At 42.3% G+C, this 17311-nt stretch overlaps 1 pseudogene; it reads right to left on the reverse strand.

Annotated features, from left to right (window-relative positions):
- Positions 1 to 5811: 5811 nt before the first annotated feature.
- On the reverse strand, positions 5812 to 6135 carry Rps29-ps4 (ribosomal protein S29, pseudogene 4; annotated as a pseudogene).
- Positions 6136 to 17311: the final 11176 nt, after the last annotated feature.

Raw genomic sequence — 17311 nt, forward strand, 5'->3', positions numbered from 1 at the left:
GGAGATGACCCAGCGGTCAAAGTGCTTGCTGTGCAAGTGTGAAAACCATAGTTTCACATAAAGGCAGAGCTTTTTCTAATGTAGCTATTTGTAATCCCAGCATGAAGGAAGTAGGAAAAGGTCCCTGGGGACCAACTGGCTAGCTAGACCAGCTAGAACTATAGTCTTCAGGGGGTGAGTGAGATACCCCACCTCAAGAAATAAGGGAAGAGTCAATGGAAGATGCCTGGCGTAGACTTCGATGTCCTGCGTATGTGTGAACTGTGTATGTGTGAACTGTGTATGTGTGAACTGTGTATGTGTGAACACACCTTCACAAATGTGCGCACAGCACATACACACTCAAAGAAAGATAAAAGGGCCTGCTGTGCCAAGTCTTAGTCAGAGTGACAAATTCAGTCTACAAGTGCCCCCACCCCCAATAACCTAGCCCCCTAAAGAAAGCCTTGAAATGGATTAGTTAAATCAGCCATCTCTATACATTGAAAATTATAATAAACAAAAACCAGTGATAGGTCTTTCTCTAGGCACTTTTCTCCATCCACCCATCCTGAGTCTTCCTTTAGAATTTTGCAAGGCAGGCACAGAGAAATTAAATATCTTGGGCCTGTCTTAGTCACTTTTCTATTGTTGTGAAGAGACGCCATGACCAAAGTAACTCATAAAAATAAAGTGTTTGCTGGGACTCCCAGTCCCAGAGAGTTAGAGTCCCCAGTCATAAAAGTAGAGAACATGGCAGCAGGCAGGCTGGCAGGCAGGCATGATACCAGAGCAATAACTGAGAACTTATATCCTCATCCATGGGCACAAGGGGGAGAGAGAGAGAGAGAGAGAGAGAGAGAGAGAGAGAGAGAGTATGAATCATCCCCAGTGCCACACCTTTTCATTTCCTGGTCCTTCCCAAACAGTTCTACCAACTGGAGACCAAACATCTGAATATTTGAACCCGTGAGAAGCATTCTCATTCAGACCACCATAGAGCTTCAAAGTATTTTCAGGAAAGTGAGCTCTATGATGCAACTATACAGATACTGGCAATGTCAGAGTGTGTGTGTGTGTGTGTGTGTGTGTGTGTGTGTGTGTGTGTGTGTGTTACAGTTCCTATACGTGTGGAGACCAGAAGTTGGTGTCAGGCATCTTCATCAGTTACTCTCAACTTGCTCTTTTTTGAGACAGAGTCTCTCACTGAACCTTGAGCTCATTGATTCAGCTGGACTGGTTGGCCAGTGAGGTCTAACAATCAATTCAAACATCCCCACCTTCCAGAGTTGAGACTATAGACGCATACAGACACACCTGGCTTTAAATGTGGGTGATAAGGATCCACACTTGAGTCCTCCCACTTGGACAGTAAGTGTTTTTCTGGCTAAGTCCTGGGTTTGGAAAGTAGAGATATGATTTGTAGTGAATGTTAGCTCTTCCTGCTTTGTTTCATTCTCCTTCTACTGTGCTTGACGACTCTCAGTATCTACAGCTGGGGGTGTGGATGGCAGAAGCTAAACATTGCAAGGGATGGAGACAGCATGAATCACTTCCCCATCACTTGATCGTAAACATGTGAATCTCAGCCATGGGAAAATATACTGGGTGAGGAAAGGAAATACCACAGCAAGGAAATAAAGAAAAGAGTTTGGCCAAATTTCCAGCTAGCATTTACAAGGCATTCTTGGGCCAGGCTAATAACCCAACACAATGTCTGGCTGCTCGCTCTCTCGCTCTCTCTCTCTCTCTCTCTCTCTCTCTCTCTCTCCTCTCTCTCTCTCTTTCTCACTCTCGCTCTCTCTTGCTCTCTCGTGTTCTCACTCTCTCGCTCTCTCACTCTCTGCCTGCTGCCATATTCTCTACTATGATGATTGGAGACTCTAACCCTCTATATATCAGTATGTGCACATGTGTGCACATACATATGGAGGTCTGGGGTTGACATCAGGTGTCTCCCTCCATCACTCTCTACCTTATATAATGAGACAATGTGTCTCACTGAACCCAGAGCCCTCAATTTCTAATTCTCTAGCTGGCCAGCCTACTCCAAGGATCCCATCTCTACCTCCCATGCCCTTGGGTTGCAAGCAAGCTGCCTGCCACCCATATTCAACTTGTACATTGGTTCTGGGGTCTGAACTCTGGTCCTCATGCTTATACAGCAAGTGTTTTACTGGCTAAGCCATCTCCTCGGCCTAACATATATTGCTTTTGTAAGTGGAATCAAATTTAACAAAGGAACACTGTGCTTTAAAATGAATTAGGATAAATTAACTCCCTAATGAAAGATGCTATCAAGCATGGGGGAAAAACTAACAGAGGAAAGTATTAATGGGCTGATACGGAGGAGTAATCCTAAGGATGTCGGTTTATAGACACTAACACTGTGTCTATATACACAGATGGCTTTGAACGGCATCAACCCTTCCAACGGTTGGATTACAACCAACCAGTTGGTAACTGCTTGCTTACTTGACTGAATTCAGTGGGTTTGTTTTGAAAATAGCCTATTCTCTACCTAACATCGCCACTTTTTCCCCCCAACCAATTTGCTGAGTGCTAGCTTCAGATGTCTGCATGAGACGCATGACAACTGCATGTTTAAACTGGGCTTGGGAAATTGGCCAAGGAAGGGAGTTAACAGAGAGGCTGACACTTAGGAGGTGATCAGGCAAGGGATGCTGGATGACAATGAACTCCAATTTAAATCAATCACTGAACTTAGGGAGAGCAGCAGAGGGAAGGACCAGGCAATTCTGGAAAGTTTCATCATAAAACCTCACGAGGGAGGGTAGTATTTCCTAGGTACTGGTACACAGCTGTTAGGCTGTGGAACAGGAAGGAGAAACCGATTACCCAACCTACTGTCTTGGGGTAGATATTTGGCAAGGTGGGGGTATTATTTAATACAACAATAGACCCCTCTTTCACGTAGAATAGCACTCCTATTTTTTAAAGATTTGTTTCCATTCTTTAGTTAGATCTGTGTCAGGAATGTTAGCTATACACGCAGCAGTACAGGGCATCAGATCTCCTGGAGCTACACATGTTTGTTAGCCACCTATTGTGAGTACTGGAAACTGAATTCTGGTTCAAGAACAGCAAGGCTCCTGACCACTGAGCCATCCTTCCCATCCCCAGTTGCTTGTTTTAACCAGCTGGGATGGAATTGTGATGAGTTGGACAGAGACGTCATTTTCTAGAATGTCTCGTGAGTCACTCAGCTCCAGGAAACCTCTGAGGGTTGCTTGGTTCCTTCCTAATTCATCTGAGAAGCTTTGGATAAGAACCCCATGGTTTCTTACCCCAAAATATCACTTGTCGCAGGAGCCCTGCAGTGGACCCCGGGTGAGATGGATGGGCGGTGCCAAGTCTGTAATCTCCTAGAGGGTGTCCCTGATGATTTAGGTGCCTGCGGTGGCCTGGGCTTGATTCTTCCCAGAGATTCATCTTTCTCAACAAGCCATGGCTCCCGTTTTGTAACACACTTCCATTCTTCTCCCCTGGAGAGAAACTGTGATGAATGACAGGTGTGGGGAGACAATTCTAGTTTTGTTTTGGTTTTTTTGGGGGGGGGTGTTCCTTCTAGAATTAGCCTCAGTAAGACAGGTGCAAATCAGCTGTCCAACCCATTTCAGGAAAGGCTGCACACAAGGAGAAAATAATGCCCCCTATATCAATTATGTCTTTTGTGTCATTTCAGCCAGTGAGGTCAGAATTGTGAGCCAGGGCTGGGGAGATGGGTCATTGATTTGGTATACAACCATGAGGACCTGAGTTTAGATCCCCAGCATAAGACGATCAATCTAGGGGGGATTTAGCTCAATGGTAGAGCGCTTGCCTAGCAAGCACAAAGCCCTGGGTTCAGTCCCCAGCTCCTAAAAAAAAAAAAAAAAAAAAAAAAGACGATCAATCTAGGCATAGTCACATGTGCACGTGTCACCCCAACATCGTGGGATATGGAGAGAGACAATTGGGGGCTTACTGGTTCATTCTAGCTAAAAAAAAATAAAAGTGAGTTCCAGGTCCAGGAAGACACTATCTCAAGGAATAAAACTGCATAGTTCACAAAGACAAACAACACACACACACACACACACATACACACACACATACACGCTTATCACACACAGACACATAAGAACCATGAACACTTATATGAACAAAAGAATGGATTTTTCACCTAAATATTATTTAATATTAAAGACAAACAAATTTGCCCCCTTTAAAGGAAAATTATACACTAATTCATAAATATTTAGATTTATTAATATTGAATCTTACATTTCTGACCCATAAGTTACTACTAATATTTTGACTTTTGTTATCTGTCATCTATCCGGGCCTTTAACAGTCACCGTGCTGTTATGTTCTGGATTTCTATCTTACTTTGAAATGACATTTCCTATGTTTTATTACAGAGCCCATCCACCAATTTTAGAAATAAGGAAAGTTATTTCTAAATAACTTTGAGGTTGGGAGTGGGGTCATCCATTTTCAAAGATTCTCACCTGTGGTTGAGAGAAATCTAGGACCAGTACCCATGACCTTTGCTTCTAGACTCAACATTCTTTCCACTAACCACACTCATTTGGGTCCTGTTTGTTCAGACCTGGGAAACACAAAGAAATCGCAGGATGCTAACATTGGATAGGGTCCTGGTAATTTGAAATCCAAATCTTAAAGAGCCCAAGTGCAAGGCATGTTGGGCAGATTTGTCCTCTAATACAAATAAAAAATTAGCAAGTATCATGGTCTCCAAATTATAGAATGCTTTGGAACATTAATGTTGATATTAGAGCCTGCTAATGGGAAGGCACCAGGCGTAAGCTCTGATATCTCTCCATGTTTTCCTCTAAAAATTTTTGTCACAGAAATATGAGTGGGATTTCTACTCCCTGTAAGCCCCATAGACATACAGAGAGAGAGATCAACTAGGGGATTGTGTATACTACATTTCACAAGGAACAGAGCCCAGGTTCATAAAAGTAGAAAGTATGTGGACCTTTACTCATTATCTGTGCCTAGGAACTATAAGACAACAGAAACAGAAGGCTCCTGTTTTCTCACTGTGAGAAACTTGAATGGTACTTCATTCAACATCTAGAAACTATAGCCTCCAAAATCCCAGAAGAATCTCATTGTGTGTGTGTGTGTGTGTGTGTGTGTGTGTGTGTGTGTGTGTGTGTGTGTGTGGTGTGTATGCACTCGTGCACACATGAATGTGTGCCTACATGTATGCATGCACATATATGTGTACACATGCATGTGCAAGCTCATGCATCTATGTGTGTGCTTATGAGACCAGAAGACAATCTCTTACCTTGTTCCTCAGGAATCCTCCAACTTTTTTCTAAGACAGGATCTCTCACTGGCCTGGGACTTACCAAGTGGCCTAGAGTGGCTGGCCAGAGAGCTCTAGGAATCAGCCTGTCTCTGCCTTCACAGGGCTGGGATTACAAATAAGCACTATGCCTGGCTTTCTTATGTGGGTTCTGGAAACAGAAATCAGGTCTTTGTGTTTCCAAGGCAAGTAGTTTACCAACTGAGCTGTCCTCCCCAGCCCTGGAGACTCTTGTTCAATATGCCAGAATCAATGCACCTTGAGTGACCTACATTTTGTAGATGGACAGCAAATGGGACAAAAAATAAGCTGTTTCAGGTCACTGGTGAGTAGGTTGGGTGAGCTTGACTTAGTTTTAGTCTGGTAATGCTATCTACCTCTTAGATGGCTCTGACAGAGCGGTGGCCCAGCGCACATGCATTTGCTTTCCCTGTGAGGTGCACTCCTTCTAGTTGACTCTTTAGGGTCAGAACTAAAGTGGACATTTTTTCTGCCTTGGCTTAGGTGGGTCTTTAACTTGGGAATCATTCTGTTCTCTTTTTTTCCTTTTTTAAGGTCTTCACTTTTTTATTCTTTGTGCACAAAACATAATTGATTCCACTGGGTAGTCAGTTGAATAATCCATTCAAGGTTCCTTAGTCAAACTTAATGAGGCCTATGTCCTTCGTGTACTGATGGGAGCACTGACAGCACATGTTCAGCCCATATTTACAGGTCAGGCCATGGTGGTGACTAGAGAAGTCTCAGCAAGAGAGAGAACCCTGACCGAACTTCCGTGGGTAACTCCAGTAGAGCTACTTGTGACCCATCTTGCCTTCAGATGTCCAACAAGGAAAAAGGTGGAATCATTCTTTAATGGCCACCCATGAATTGATAATTGGATAGGTAAGTAGATAGACAGTAAGTAAGCAAGAAGATAGACAGATGATGATAGATAGGTGATAGATGGATAGATGACAGATGGTAGATAGAAAGATAGATAGATGATAGATAGATAGATAGATGATAGATAGATAGATAGATAGATAGATGTAAATATATAAATATGAACAGACAGTAAATAAGTAGGTGATAGATCTATAATAGATTTCAATATCATATGATTTGCCTATTTAAACTGTACAGGCCATACTTTTTAGTATATTCCCACATTTAGTATATTTAGTAAAATGCCACCATTATCACACTTTTAGAACTGTATCGCCACCTCAAAAAAAAAATTCTGAAGATTGGGTGTGATTATAGCTCAGTTGGCAGAGTGCCTTCCTAGCACCTAGACTCTTGGTTTGGTTCCCAGCATAAACCATAATGGTGGTGTCCAATGTCATCTCAACACTCAGAAGATGCAGCTAGGAGGCCCAGTTCTTCTAAACTCTATTCTGGGTTTGAGGCCCCCTGGTATACATGAGAAAAACCCTATGGAAAAAAATGAGAGGGAAAAGAAAGAGGTGGAGAAGGAGAAGGAGGAAGAGGAGGAGGAGGAGGTAGAGAGAGACAGAGAGAAGCACAAAGAAAGCCTGTACCTTTATTTCTAACCCTCTATCCCCATTCCTACACAGTCCCCAATATGCTTCCCTCCCTCAACAGATTTTCCAGTTATGAAAACTTCATATGAACAGAATCATATATTATATGGGCTTTTGTAATTACCTTTGTCCACTTAGTTCCACTGTGATGACATTAGTCTCCAGATGACGAATGACCCCCCCAGCCAGTGACTCTTTGATCTGAGGCCCAGACCATATGGGTCAAAGACAAGCTATCTCTATCCAATTCCTGACCCATAGAATTCATGAGAGTAATAAAATGTTTGGCTTCCAACACTAAGTTTTGGAGTGGTCCATTACACAGCCGTGGTAACCAGAACAGATACATAGACCTGTCAGCACAGTTCCAGCTCATTCCTTCAAGGTCTATCCATTTCTGTGAATTCTCACCAGTTGTATTGGAGCCTTGGGGTTATTTGGATAGGAGTTATTGGATCTCATTTCTTTTTCCATAAAGCTAGGACCAGCTGCAAGCTCCCTGAAGGCAGCAATGAATGTGTCATTTTGACAATTATAGTTCCACACTGGCCACAGTGCCTGGAGCATATGAGTGGGCTGTCCCAGTTATCTATTGTGTCATCGAGGCTACCCCAGAGAACTTGGAGGCTTAACACGGTGGTTAGAAAATTGTGGTCTATGGACAGATATGGACAGCTCTTTGTGTAAATTAAATGTTAGGAGCGTTCAACAATTCCCATTCATTTACACATGATCTCTGACTGCCTTTTGGTAGACATGAATATTTGCAATAAATATCTTAAATCCTTTGTGCAAATATTTATTACCTGGTCTTCACACAAAAAGGTGCCAATCCCTGGCTAAACACAATACATTGATGAGACAGTATTCACGTGATAACTTGGTTGGTACAAGAATAGCTAAGATGGTCTCTGTGGTAGTTAGTTTTAACTGTAACATTGACACAACTTGTAATCACCTACAAAGATAATCTCAATGAATGATTATCTACATTTAATGGTCCTATGTGCATTTCTTTGGAAAATTATCTTAAGCTAATTGATACAGGAAGACCAGTCCACTGTGGGCAGCACCATTCCCTAGGCTGGAAGGCCTGAACCATATGAGTTACTAAATCAATTTGAGCATGAGTAAGCAAGCAAGTAAGCAGACAACCATGCATTCTTTTCTCTCAACATTTGTCTATGAATGGGATGTGACTAGCTGTTTTAGTTCCTGCCTCCCTGAATTCCCAGCCGTGATGGACTGCAATCTAGAATTATAAGATAAAATGAAACCTCTGTCCCCTATGTTGCTTTGGTCATGCTATTTTATCACAGCCACAGAATGCTAGAGCAGTATTACTTACATGATTCTGCCAAGTCAGTTTCACGTGCTGTGACTGATAGCTGAGAGAAACAATGTAATAGGAAGAATGGCTCATTTGGGCTCTTGGTATCAGGAGTTAGTCTATGTTTGTCTGTCTATGCTTGTGTCTGGGATAGTGTTGAGGATGAACATCCTGGTGGGAGGATGTTGTAGAGCAGAGATTCTTACCTGAAGATGTCGAGGAACCAGAGAAAAGCTAGAGAGGGCTAGAGACAAGATACCCTTTGTGGTTGTTGGAATGAAAATGGTCCCTGTAGGCTCAAAGATTTGAATATATGGTCATTAGGGAAGTAACACTATTTGAAAAGATTAGGACATATGGCCTTGGAGGAAATGTGTCACTGGGGGTGGACCTTAAAGTCTGAAATTATAAGCAAGCCCTGAATTAAATGCTTTCTTTTATATAAGGGTTTCCTTGATTGTGGTGTCTCTACACCATGATAGAACTCTAAGACATTCTCCAGCTATTCCTTCCAGCTGCCTCCCAGCTCTACACCTCCCAACGGATCATCCCACTCATTGGATCTACTAAGAGATTCAAGTACTGACTGTAAGACCCATCATGATCTGACTATCTGTCAAACTGTCCTCACAGACAGATGCAGAAGTATGTTTTAAAAGACTTCTAGTCTGGAGCTAGTAATAGTGCTCAATAGAGAAAGGGGATTGCTGCTAATTCTGACAACCCAGATTCCGTTCCCAGGGCCCAAGTGATGGGAGCACAGAACCAATTCTAGCAAACTGCCTTCTTAACTCCATATGCACTCATACAGACAGACACTAAATAAGTAAATAAATAAACAAACAAAGGCAAAAAATGGGAGAGAATCAAAAAAGATTTGAACTGCATGTTAGATAACATTTTATTTTGTTTCTTCACAGGAAAAGAAGATATCTAGCTAGGAATCTGTGCAGAGACCCCTTCCACTGTGGCCTCTGCCCCTTGCCCTCCTGTCAGAGTTACACAAGGCTGGGTGCACACAGCCTTTCTTGTCATTCAGCAGTAGCAACTGCAGCTGGTTAATTACCAGTCACCCAATCTTTCATTCACACCACTCTGGAAGCAAGGATCCCACACATCTAACTTTACTACAAGCCCTGTGTTCCTTCCTGCCCTGCAAGGGGGTAGGGGTGGGGAAGGGTGGCAGGTTTCAGACTTCACAAAAGCGCCAGTTTAAAGCCCAACAAAGAAATGCTTCACACTCAATGAAAATGAGGGACTGAAAGAAACAAGGAGCTTAGTCTCGATTTTCGACTTCTTTCTCTCACCATCCCCTACCAAAGAAGGCAAGGTAAAGCCTCCTGACACCTGCTCTGGATGGATAGCCAGGAGGGACCATGCTGTAACAAGTGCTCATATTCTCTTACCTCTGAGGTTGTGACTTGGATCTTACAGCCCCTTAGACAGCTAATTAACCTCTCCTTCTGCCCCTCTGTTTATTTTATTAACTCTTCGCAACTTACTCCCAAAGAATACTTCTGAGGCAGGAGAGAGATACAGATGGGAAAATGAAAGCAACAACAAGACCATTTTAGTTCCAGGCAAGTGTTCTACCGCTGAGCCACGCCCCCAGCCCCTCCCTGGGGGATCTAGGCAGGGGCTCTACCACTGAGCCACGCCCCCAGCCCCTCCCTGGGGGATCTAGGCAGGGGCTCTACCGCTGAGCCACATCCCCAGCCCTTTGCTGGAGGAGTCTAGGTAGGCACTCTATCACTGATTATCCCCAACCTTTCCTTCATAACTTTTTGATTGCTCACAACTGCCTGTACCTCTAGCTCCAGTGTATCCAATGCTTTCTTTTGGCTTCTGTGAAATTTCACGAATGTAACACACATGCACATACATGTACACACACACACACACACACACACAGAGGAATAAATCTTTTTTTTTTAATTAAAGAACTTTGAGACACCGAAGAGAGATAGATTACTTATCCAACTATGCCTCTCAGCACCTACATTAGGCAGCACCATCATGTGTAACTCCAGGCCCAGAGGGGATCTGATGTCTTTGGCCCCCATGGATACTTGATCTCATGAGCATACACCTCCACCTTACATAAGCATCATTTAAAATAATACTTTTTAAACCATGAAAATAATATAGTGTTATACTACATGTATAAAACACTAGGGTATACACCAGTAATCTTATTAAGGATCAAGGAGGTCCATTGTGGGGGCTGGCTAACATGTAACCTGTTCGAAGGATGTGTATTGATAAATAAACTCATGATCAACTAGTACAAAGATGTCTTAATTACTTACACTTGATTTCTGTCTCTGACAACTGCTAGCTGCAAGTTTGGGTATACAATTTAATTTCTCTAAACCTGTTTCCTAATCTTTAAGGTTCTATTAATTTGCATATTCAATTTAGAAGCATTTAACAGGATGTGAAAGATAAGGAATTAACGAACGTGCTACATTGTGTATGGATGTTGTGCGTCGGTATGTGCACATGAGTGCAGGTGCTCCCAGAAGCCAGAAGAGGGCAGCAGAACCCCTAGAGCTGAAGTCGCAGGTGTTTGTAAGGCGTCTAACATGATGCCTTATATGAGGAAGCCAACTTTGTTCCTTTGTGAGAGGTACACATACACTTAATCATTGAGCTAGTTTCCTGGTCTTCAAGGTTGTCATATTAAATTACATAGTCAATATAAAGGCACTTAACATTATATGGATGATAAGTGATCAATAATCATTGGCTATTTTATTATCGTTTTTAATAATTCTTGGGCAAAGGCTCTTTATAAATTATTCTCATAGGATTTTTATCTTTGAAGAAGGAACGTTGACTAGAGAGAAGAATTTCTAAAGCATTTACCTGAAAGCAATGTAATTGGCAAAAGATTGTATTAAAATTTGTTAAAAGGGTGATCAAGGACATTGAGGGAAACTGGTGTTGAGGAAAGCAACAATATTACCAGAATAATGAAGGGGTACCAACAGAAGACCAAAGATTCTTAGGGATTCATAAAATAAAGGGACTCAGTGGGCATAGGTATATAATGTGGCAGTAACATATGATAAAAGCCATTTTGAAGACAATGAATTCATAGATAAAACTTATGTGGAGCTCGCCAAAGGGCTCAGCTGGTTTCACGGTCAGGCCTGATGACCTGAGTCTCATCTCTGGATCCCACATGGTGGTAGGAAAGAACCAACTCCTGAATGTGACCTCTGACCTCCACATGTGACATAAATGGATGGGTGTTCACTCATATATACACATAATAAATATACACAAATAAACAAATAAGTAAACTCTTCTTATACTAGGAACCTATCTTCAGTATTGTGGTGTTTTGAATGAGAAATGCCCTCCCCCCGCCCCCCGCGCTCATAATATTTAAATGCTTGCTCCCGGTGAGTGGCACTGTTTGGGAAGGATAGGGAACCTTCAGGAAGTGGGTCCTTGCTGGGGGAAGTGAGTCACCGGGGATGGGGTTTGAGGCTTTATAGATCAACCCCACTCCTGGTTTTTCTCTCTGCTTCCTGTCTGTGGATGCAATGCAATTAGCTAGCTTCTTGTACCTCTTACCATGACTTCCCTGCCTAGAAAGACTGTCTCTCTAGAACCATAACCCAAAATAAAACCTTTACTTTCACAAGTCACTCTTAATCCTGGTATCATATCACAGCAACAGGGAAGTGTGAAAACAAAGATGTCCATTTAAATATGCACACAAAACTGCATTTAGAGAAATTGTTGACAGATATTTTCAATATCCCTTGAAACATCTTTCTACAATTGCAAAAAAAAAATTATAAGTAACCCTAAAGTCTATGAAAATTATATTAAGAATTGTAAAATATCCCCATAGGTACTCATGTGAAAAATATCACTGTGAAAACATTGCTTTTAATCGTTCCTGTTTGGTTTGGTCTTCGTATGTGAAATTGAATTTAAAAAAAGAGAATTGCAGAAAAAACGCTCATGGTGCCACTTTTATCACAATAATGTCAGATATTCATGTTTTTTAAAAATTTTATTATACTCTGTGTGTGTGTGTGTGTGTGTGTGTGTGTGTGTGTGTGTGAATGCATGTCACTGCATGTGTGCGTGGGTCAAAAGAGAGCATATAGGAGTCACTTCTCTCCTACGATATTTATTCTGGGGATTGGACTCAGGCTATTGTGCTCTGCAGCAAGAGCCTTGCACACAACGAAAGAAAAATAAAAGCAAATACTTTTAAAACACCTCGTTAAGAGTGTTAAAGCCCAGATGGGAATGAGGAATCACATAAAAAATTAAGTTGTCCACTAAGAATAGAATTGTTAAGTAATAAAATTATCACAGGGAAATAGCTAGAAGAAATTGTGATCATACTTAGGTTGGAGGAAACAGATAGAAGCAACCAAGATCATTAAAACTGAAGAAAAATGTAGGGATGGTAGCCCAGCCTCTAAGACTCTGATGTTGGTGTTACTGAAGAGACATGATGATCCTCAGGACAAAGCCCTGGAAGAACTGAACACTGCATTCAGACACTACCGAGACTGAACTATCACAATGAGAGAAATGTGTGTCAGTGGAGGGACAAGAAGGTATTAGAAAGCCGTAGTAAGCCCACAGAAGTCTCAAGGAAGAACACAAGAAATCCACAGGAAGTCACAGAACATTCACGGGGAGCATATGGGAGGTCTGCAGGAAATATACATGAGATCCACAGGAAGCACAAAGGAAGTCTGCAGGAAGTCATGGGAGGCTCACAGGAAGCACAGAGAAAGTCTACAGGAAGTAACAAGGAGGACCACAGAAAGCACACAGAAGAACCACAGAAAGCATAGAGGAGGTCCACAGGAAGCCATAGAAGGTCTACAAGATGTCAGAGGAGGACCACAGGAAGTACATATTAGATCCATAGCAAGCACACAGTAAATAAGCACACAAGAGGTCTACAGGCAACATACAAGAGGACCACAGGAAGTACACAGAAGGTTCACAGGAAGTACACAGGAAGGAGAAATTTTCCCCTTCCTCTTCTCAAAAATTCTCCCTACCAAACTTGTGACCAACTCTTACAAGGTCAGATATGGTTTGTATGGTCCCTGTTCTGGGACCACAGAGACCCTGTAGTAGAGTCAGTGGCAACACAAAGTCAGTATCCCAAGGACAAGGGGCCTTCCTGAGATAATGTTGACTTCGAGGTCATGAGACTTGGCGCACGCGCGCACACACACACACACACACACACACACACTCACACGCACACACATACACACACGCACAGGCACACGCTCACACACATGCACACACACTCACACGCACGCACACGCACACGCACTGAAAAATGGCTACCAATGCAACCTTTGAGCTATTATTCAGAAGCAAGGTAGAGCTTGAAGTTAGTGATTCAATTACTAGAGGTAACACCTTGCAACTCAAAACAGCATATATTTCCACTCCTGTGGAGCAAGAAGAGTCTTTTATGCTTAATTTTTATCAAGCTGTGAAGTGAGGTTTTAGCCATAGGTGTCTTATTGATACCAGCGGTGCTCAGAAGGCTCTGACTCTCAAGTCTCTTCAAGATTATCCTCCTGCAGTGTCCCCACGGGCTCGAGCACACAGCCCAATTGAGAAAGCAACTTTTTTCTTTAGAAGTTTCCTTGAAGTTTTTTTTCTTTCCTGCTAATATTTTTTTTCCAACCTCTTTCCTTATATTGTGTCAGAAAGCCTCATTCAGTACCAGGGTCAGTACTCACCAAAAGCATGAGGGAATTAATAAAGCTTTCATCGAACCAGCCTGCCTTTTGTCACCATGGAGGAGGGGGAGTGGAATAGACACAGAGCAAATATATAGAGACATAAAGATACGTTTAAGAAAATTCAAGTCAACACCATTTCATTATTTACATCTGTATGTCTGTGTGTGTATGTGTGATGTATTTGTGTGTGTGTGTGTATCTATGTATGTGTATAGTATATGTGGTGTATTTGTGTCTGTGTGCATGTATAGTGTGTGTGTGTGGTGTATTTATGTTTCTCTGTGTCTGATGTATTTGTGTCTGTGTGTGTGTCTGTGTGTATAGTATGTGTATGTGTGTATGTGTGTGTGTGCGTGTAGTATGTGTGGTATATTTGTGTCTGTGTGTGTATCTGTGTATGTGTATAGTATATGTGGTGTATTTGTGTCTGTGTGTGTGTATGGTGTGTGTGTGTGTGTGTGTGTGTGTGTGTGTGTGTGTGTGTGTGTACATTCTCAGAGGCCAGAAGAACATATCAGACCTGTTGGAGCTGGAGTTAGAGGTGATTGTGGGGCACTAAATGTGGAACCAAACTTGGGATCTCTACAAGAAACACAAGCCTGCTTAATCACTAAACCAGCACTCCTATGTGGATTTTAAAACAAGAAAACTCCTGCCAGGGCTAAAGATTATTCAGTCGATGAAGTGTTTGTCTGCAGCTATGAGGGAGGATATGAATTCAGCTCTCCAGAACCTACATTAAAAGCTGTGCGTAACTATGGGCACATATGATCCCAGAACTGGGGAGATGGAGACAGGAAGATCCTGGGACTTGCTGACCAGCCAGTCTAGCCAAATTGATGAGCTCCAGGTTCAATAAGCGAGCTTGTCTCAAAAATAAGATAGAAAGAGATACAGGATGATACTCTGACATGCACAGATATGTGCACATGGGTGCATACATGCCCACACACACACACACACACACAGAGAGAGAGAGAGAGAGAGAGAGAGAGAGAGAGAGAGAGAGAGAGAATGAGATGATTCTGAGGTCACAATCACACCACCAGACAGAAGACACTTTATTCTGAGATGGAGTTCGAGTGTATGCTTCACATTCAAACCCTCCCACTGCAGGACAAGTGGTTTTGCAGGAGTCAGCTTTCTAAATCCTGAATTTTCATACCTGTGGAGTCAGGTTAGAGATCTCCATCTTACAGGGTTGTCACCGGAAGTAAACACAATAACAAAGAAAAGAGATTTGGCAAAATGCCTGGAACATACACGGGTTGCAAGTATGAGAGTTTATTTATCCTCTCTAAAAGTTTATGAGCTGGTTATAAAGACCAGACACATCCTTTTTGTAGGCTGAAGAGGAATTTTTAAATCATCCTATTGAAACAGTAGAAAGAACCAAACCCTATAAACACTGGATTTTCTCCCGTAGATACAAAGCTATAGGAAACTTTACCCTGCTTCTCTCAGTGTATTACATTAACGTTGACCTCACACTTTAGTCCAGTAAAAAAGGAAGTCGCTTAACCAAGATATTGCCACAATCAATATGGTTAGCAAACGGCTATTAGGTGAAGGATGAGAGGGTAGCGTATACCATGCTCTGGATAAAGGATGATTCCCATCTTGGGAGATGAAGAGAAACGACACAAGATTTTATCACACTCCTCAGAACCATGCACAACTTAAGATTCCAAGTTATTTATGAAATATTCAATATTTTCAAGTCACAGTTGATAAGGATGGCTAAAAGCACAGAAGATAAACATGTTGATAAACATATATAGAAAGAGATAGATAGATAGATAGATAGATAGATAGATAGATAGATAGATAGATACAAATATGGAGCCTATTTGTGAGTGTATATAAGGAAATATTACAAGTGAGTAATTATAAGTGAGTATGATATTATTTTAACTGAGTAATTATATATAAATGTATGTGAGCATTACTGTAATGGTTTTCATGGAAAAACAACAGATTTCTACAACGAGCTCCTTATTTTTAAAAATAATATCTCTCTCTCTCTCTCTCTCTCTCTCTCTCTCTCTCTCTCTCCCCGCCCCCTCTCTTTCTGAACTGGAGAAATGGCTCAGTGGTTAAGAAGGTTAAGAGCATGGTTGCTCTCCTAAAAGATCTAAGAGCAATTCCCAGCATCCCCATGGAATCTCACAACTATTTGAAGCTCAGTTCAAGGGGCCTCTGACACCCTTTTCTGGCCTTTGTGGACATAGTGTACATATGAGGCACAAACATAAATACAACACAATGCCCAGACAATTTTTAAAAAATTAAATTAAAAATCTCTGTCTCTGCCACTTTGCCTCTGTTTCTCCTTATCTGTCTCTCTGCCTTTCTCTGCCTCTGTCTCTGTCTATCTCTGTCTCTGTCTCTCTCTGTCTGCCTCTCTCTGCCTCTCTCTGCCTCTCTCTGTCTCTGTCTGTCTCTCTCTGCCTCTCTCTGCCTCTGTCTGCCTCTGTCTGCCTCTGTCTGCCTCTCTCTCTCTCTCTCTCTACTCTCTCTCTCTCTCCTCTCTCTCTCTCTCTCTCTCTCTCTCTCTCTCTCTCTCTCTCTCTCTCTCTCTCTCTAAGTGAGGGGCTGTAGATGTGGCTCAGTGGTAGAGCCCCTGTCCAGAATCCCCCAGTGAGGGGCTGTGGGCGTGGCTCAGTGGTAGGACACCTGCCTAGAATCCCCCAGTGAGGGGCTGGGGGCGTGGCTCACAGGTAGGGCTCTGTCTAGAATCCCCCAATGAGGGACTAAGGATCAGTGATAATGTGCTCTCTCTCTCTCTCTCTCTCTCTCTCTCTCTCTCTCTCTCTCTCTCTCTGTGTGTGTGTGTGTTTGTGTGCCATCCACATATGTGCAATACCTTACCTATGGAGGCTAGACTGGAGGATTGGCTGTGCTGGAGCTATTATTAGAGATAAATATGAATTGTCCAACATGGGGTGCCAAGCCTGCTGAGCCATCCCTCCAGCCCAACACTCTCCATTTTTCAAAAATGAAAACATGATGTCTGTAAAAGTAGAATAAGCTTATCAAACTGAATAATAGAGGACCTGAGAGATTGAAAAGAGGTAAATGACCTTGAAAGTATAATTAAATAACCCAGAAAGAAACTCAACGGATGAAGGAAACTCTCAGGATTCTGCTCAGAAAACCCCCTATAGGAAAACCTCTAAAGCATATAACTATAATACAAACAGGGCAAACAGAAAACCATGCTGGAAGAAAACAGGAGACCAAAATAAAAGGTAATTGATGAGAAGGCAGGGGAGCAAGGAGTACATGAGATTCGGAGTCATTGGCTCTGTCACTTAGTAGCCTTGTCATCGTGCTGCCATCTTGGCCAGCTTCCTCCATCTGCTTCATCTCAACA

Source organism: Rattus norvegicus, chromosome 12 (assembly GCF_036323735.1).
Source record: "Rattus norvegicus strain BN/NHsdMcwi chromosome 12, GRCr8, whole genome shotgun sequence".
Classification (NCBI taxonomy): Eukaryota; Metazoa; Chordata; class Mammalia; order Rodentia; family Muridae; genus Rattus; species Rattus norvegicus.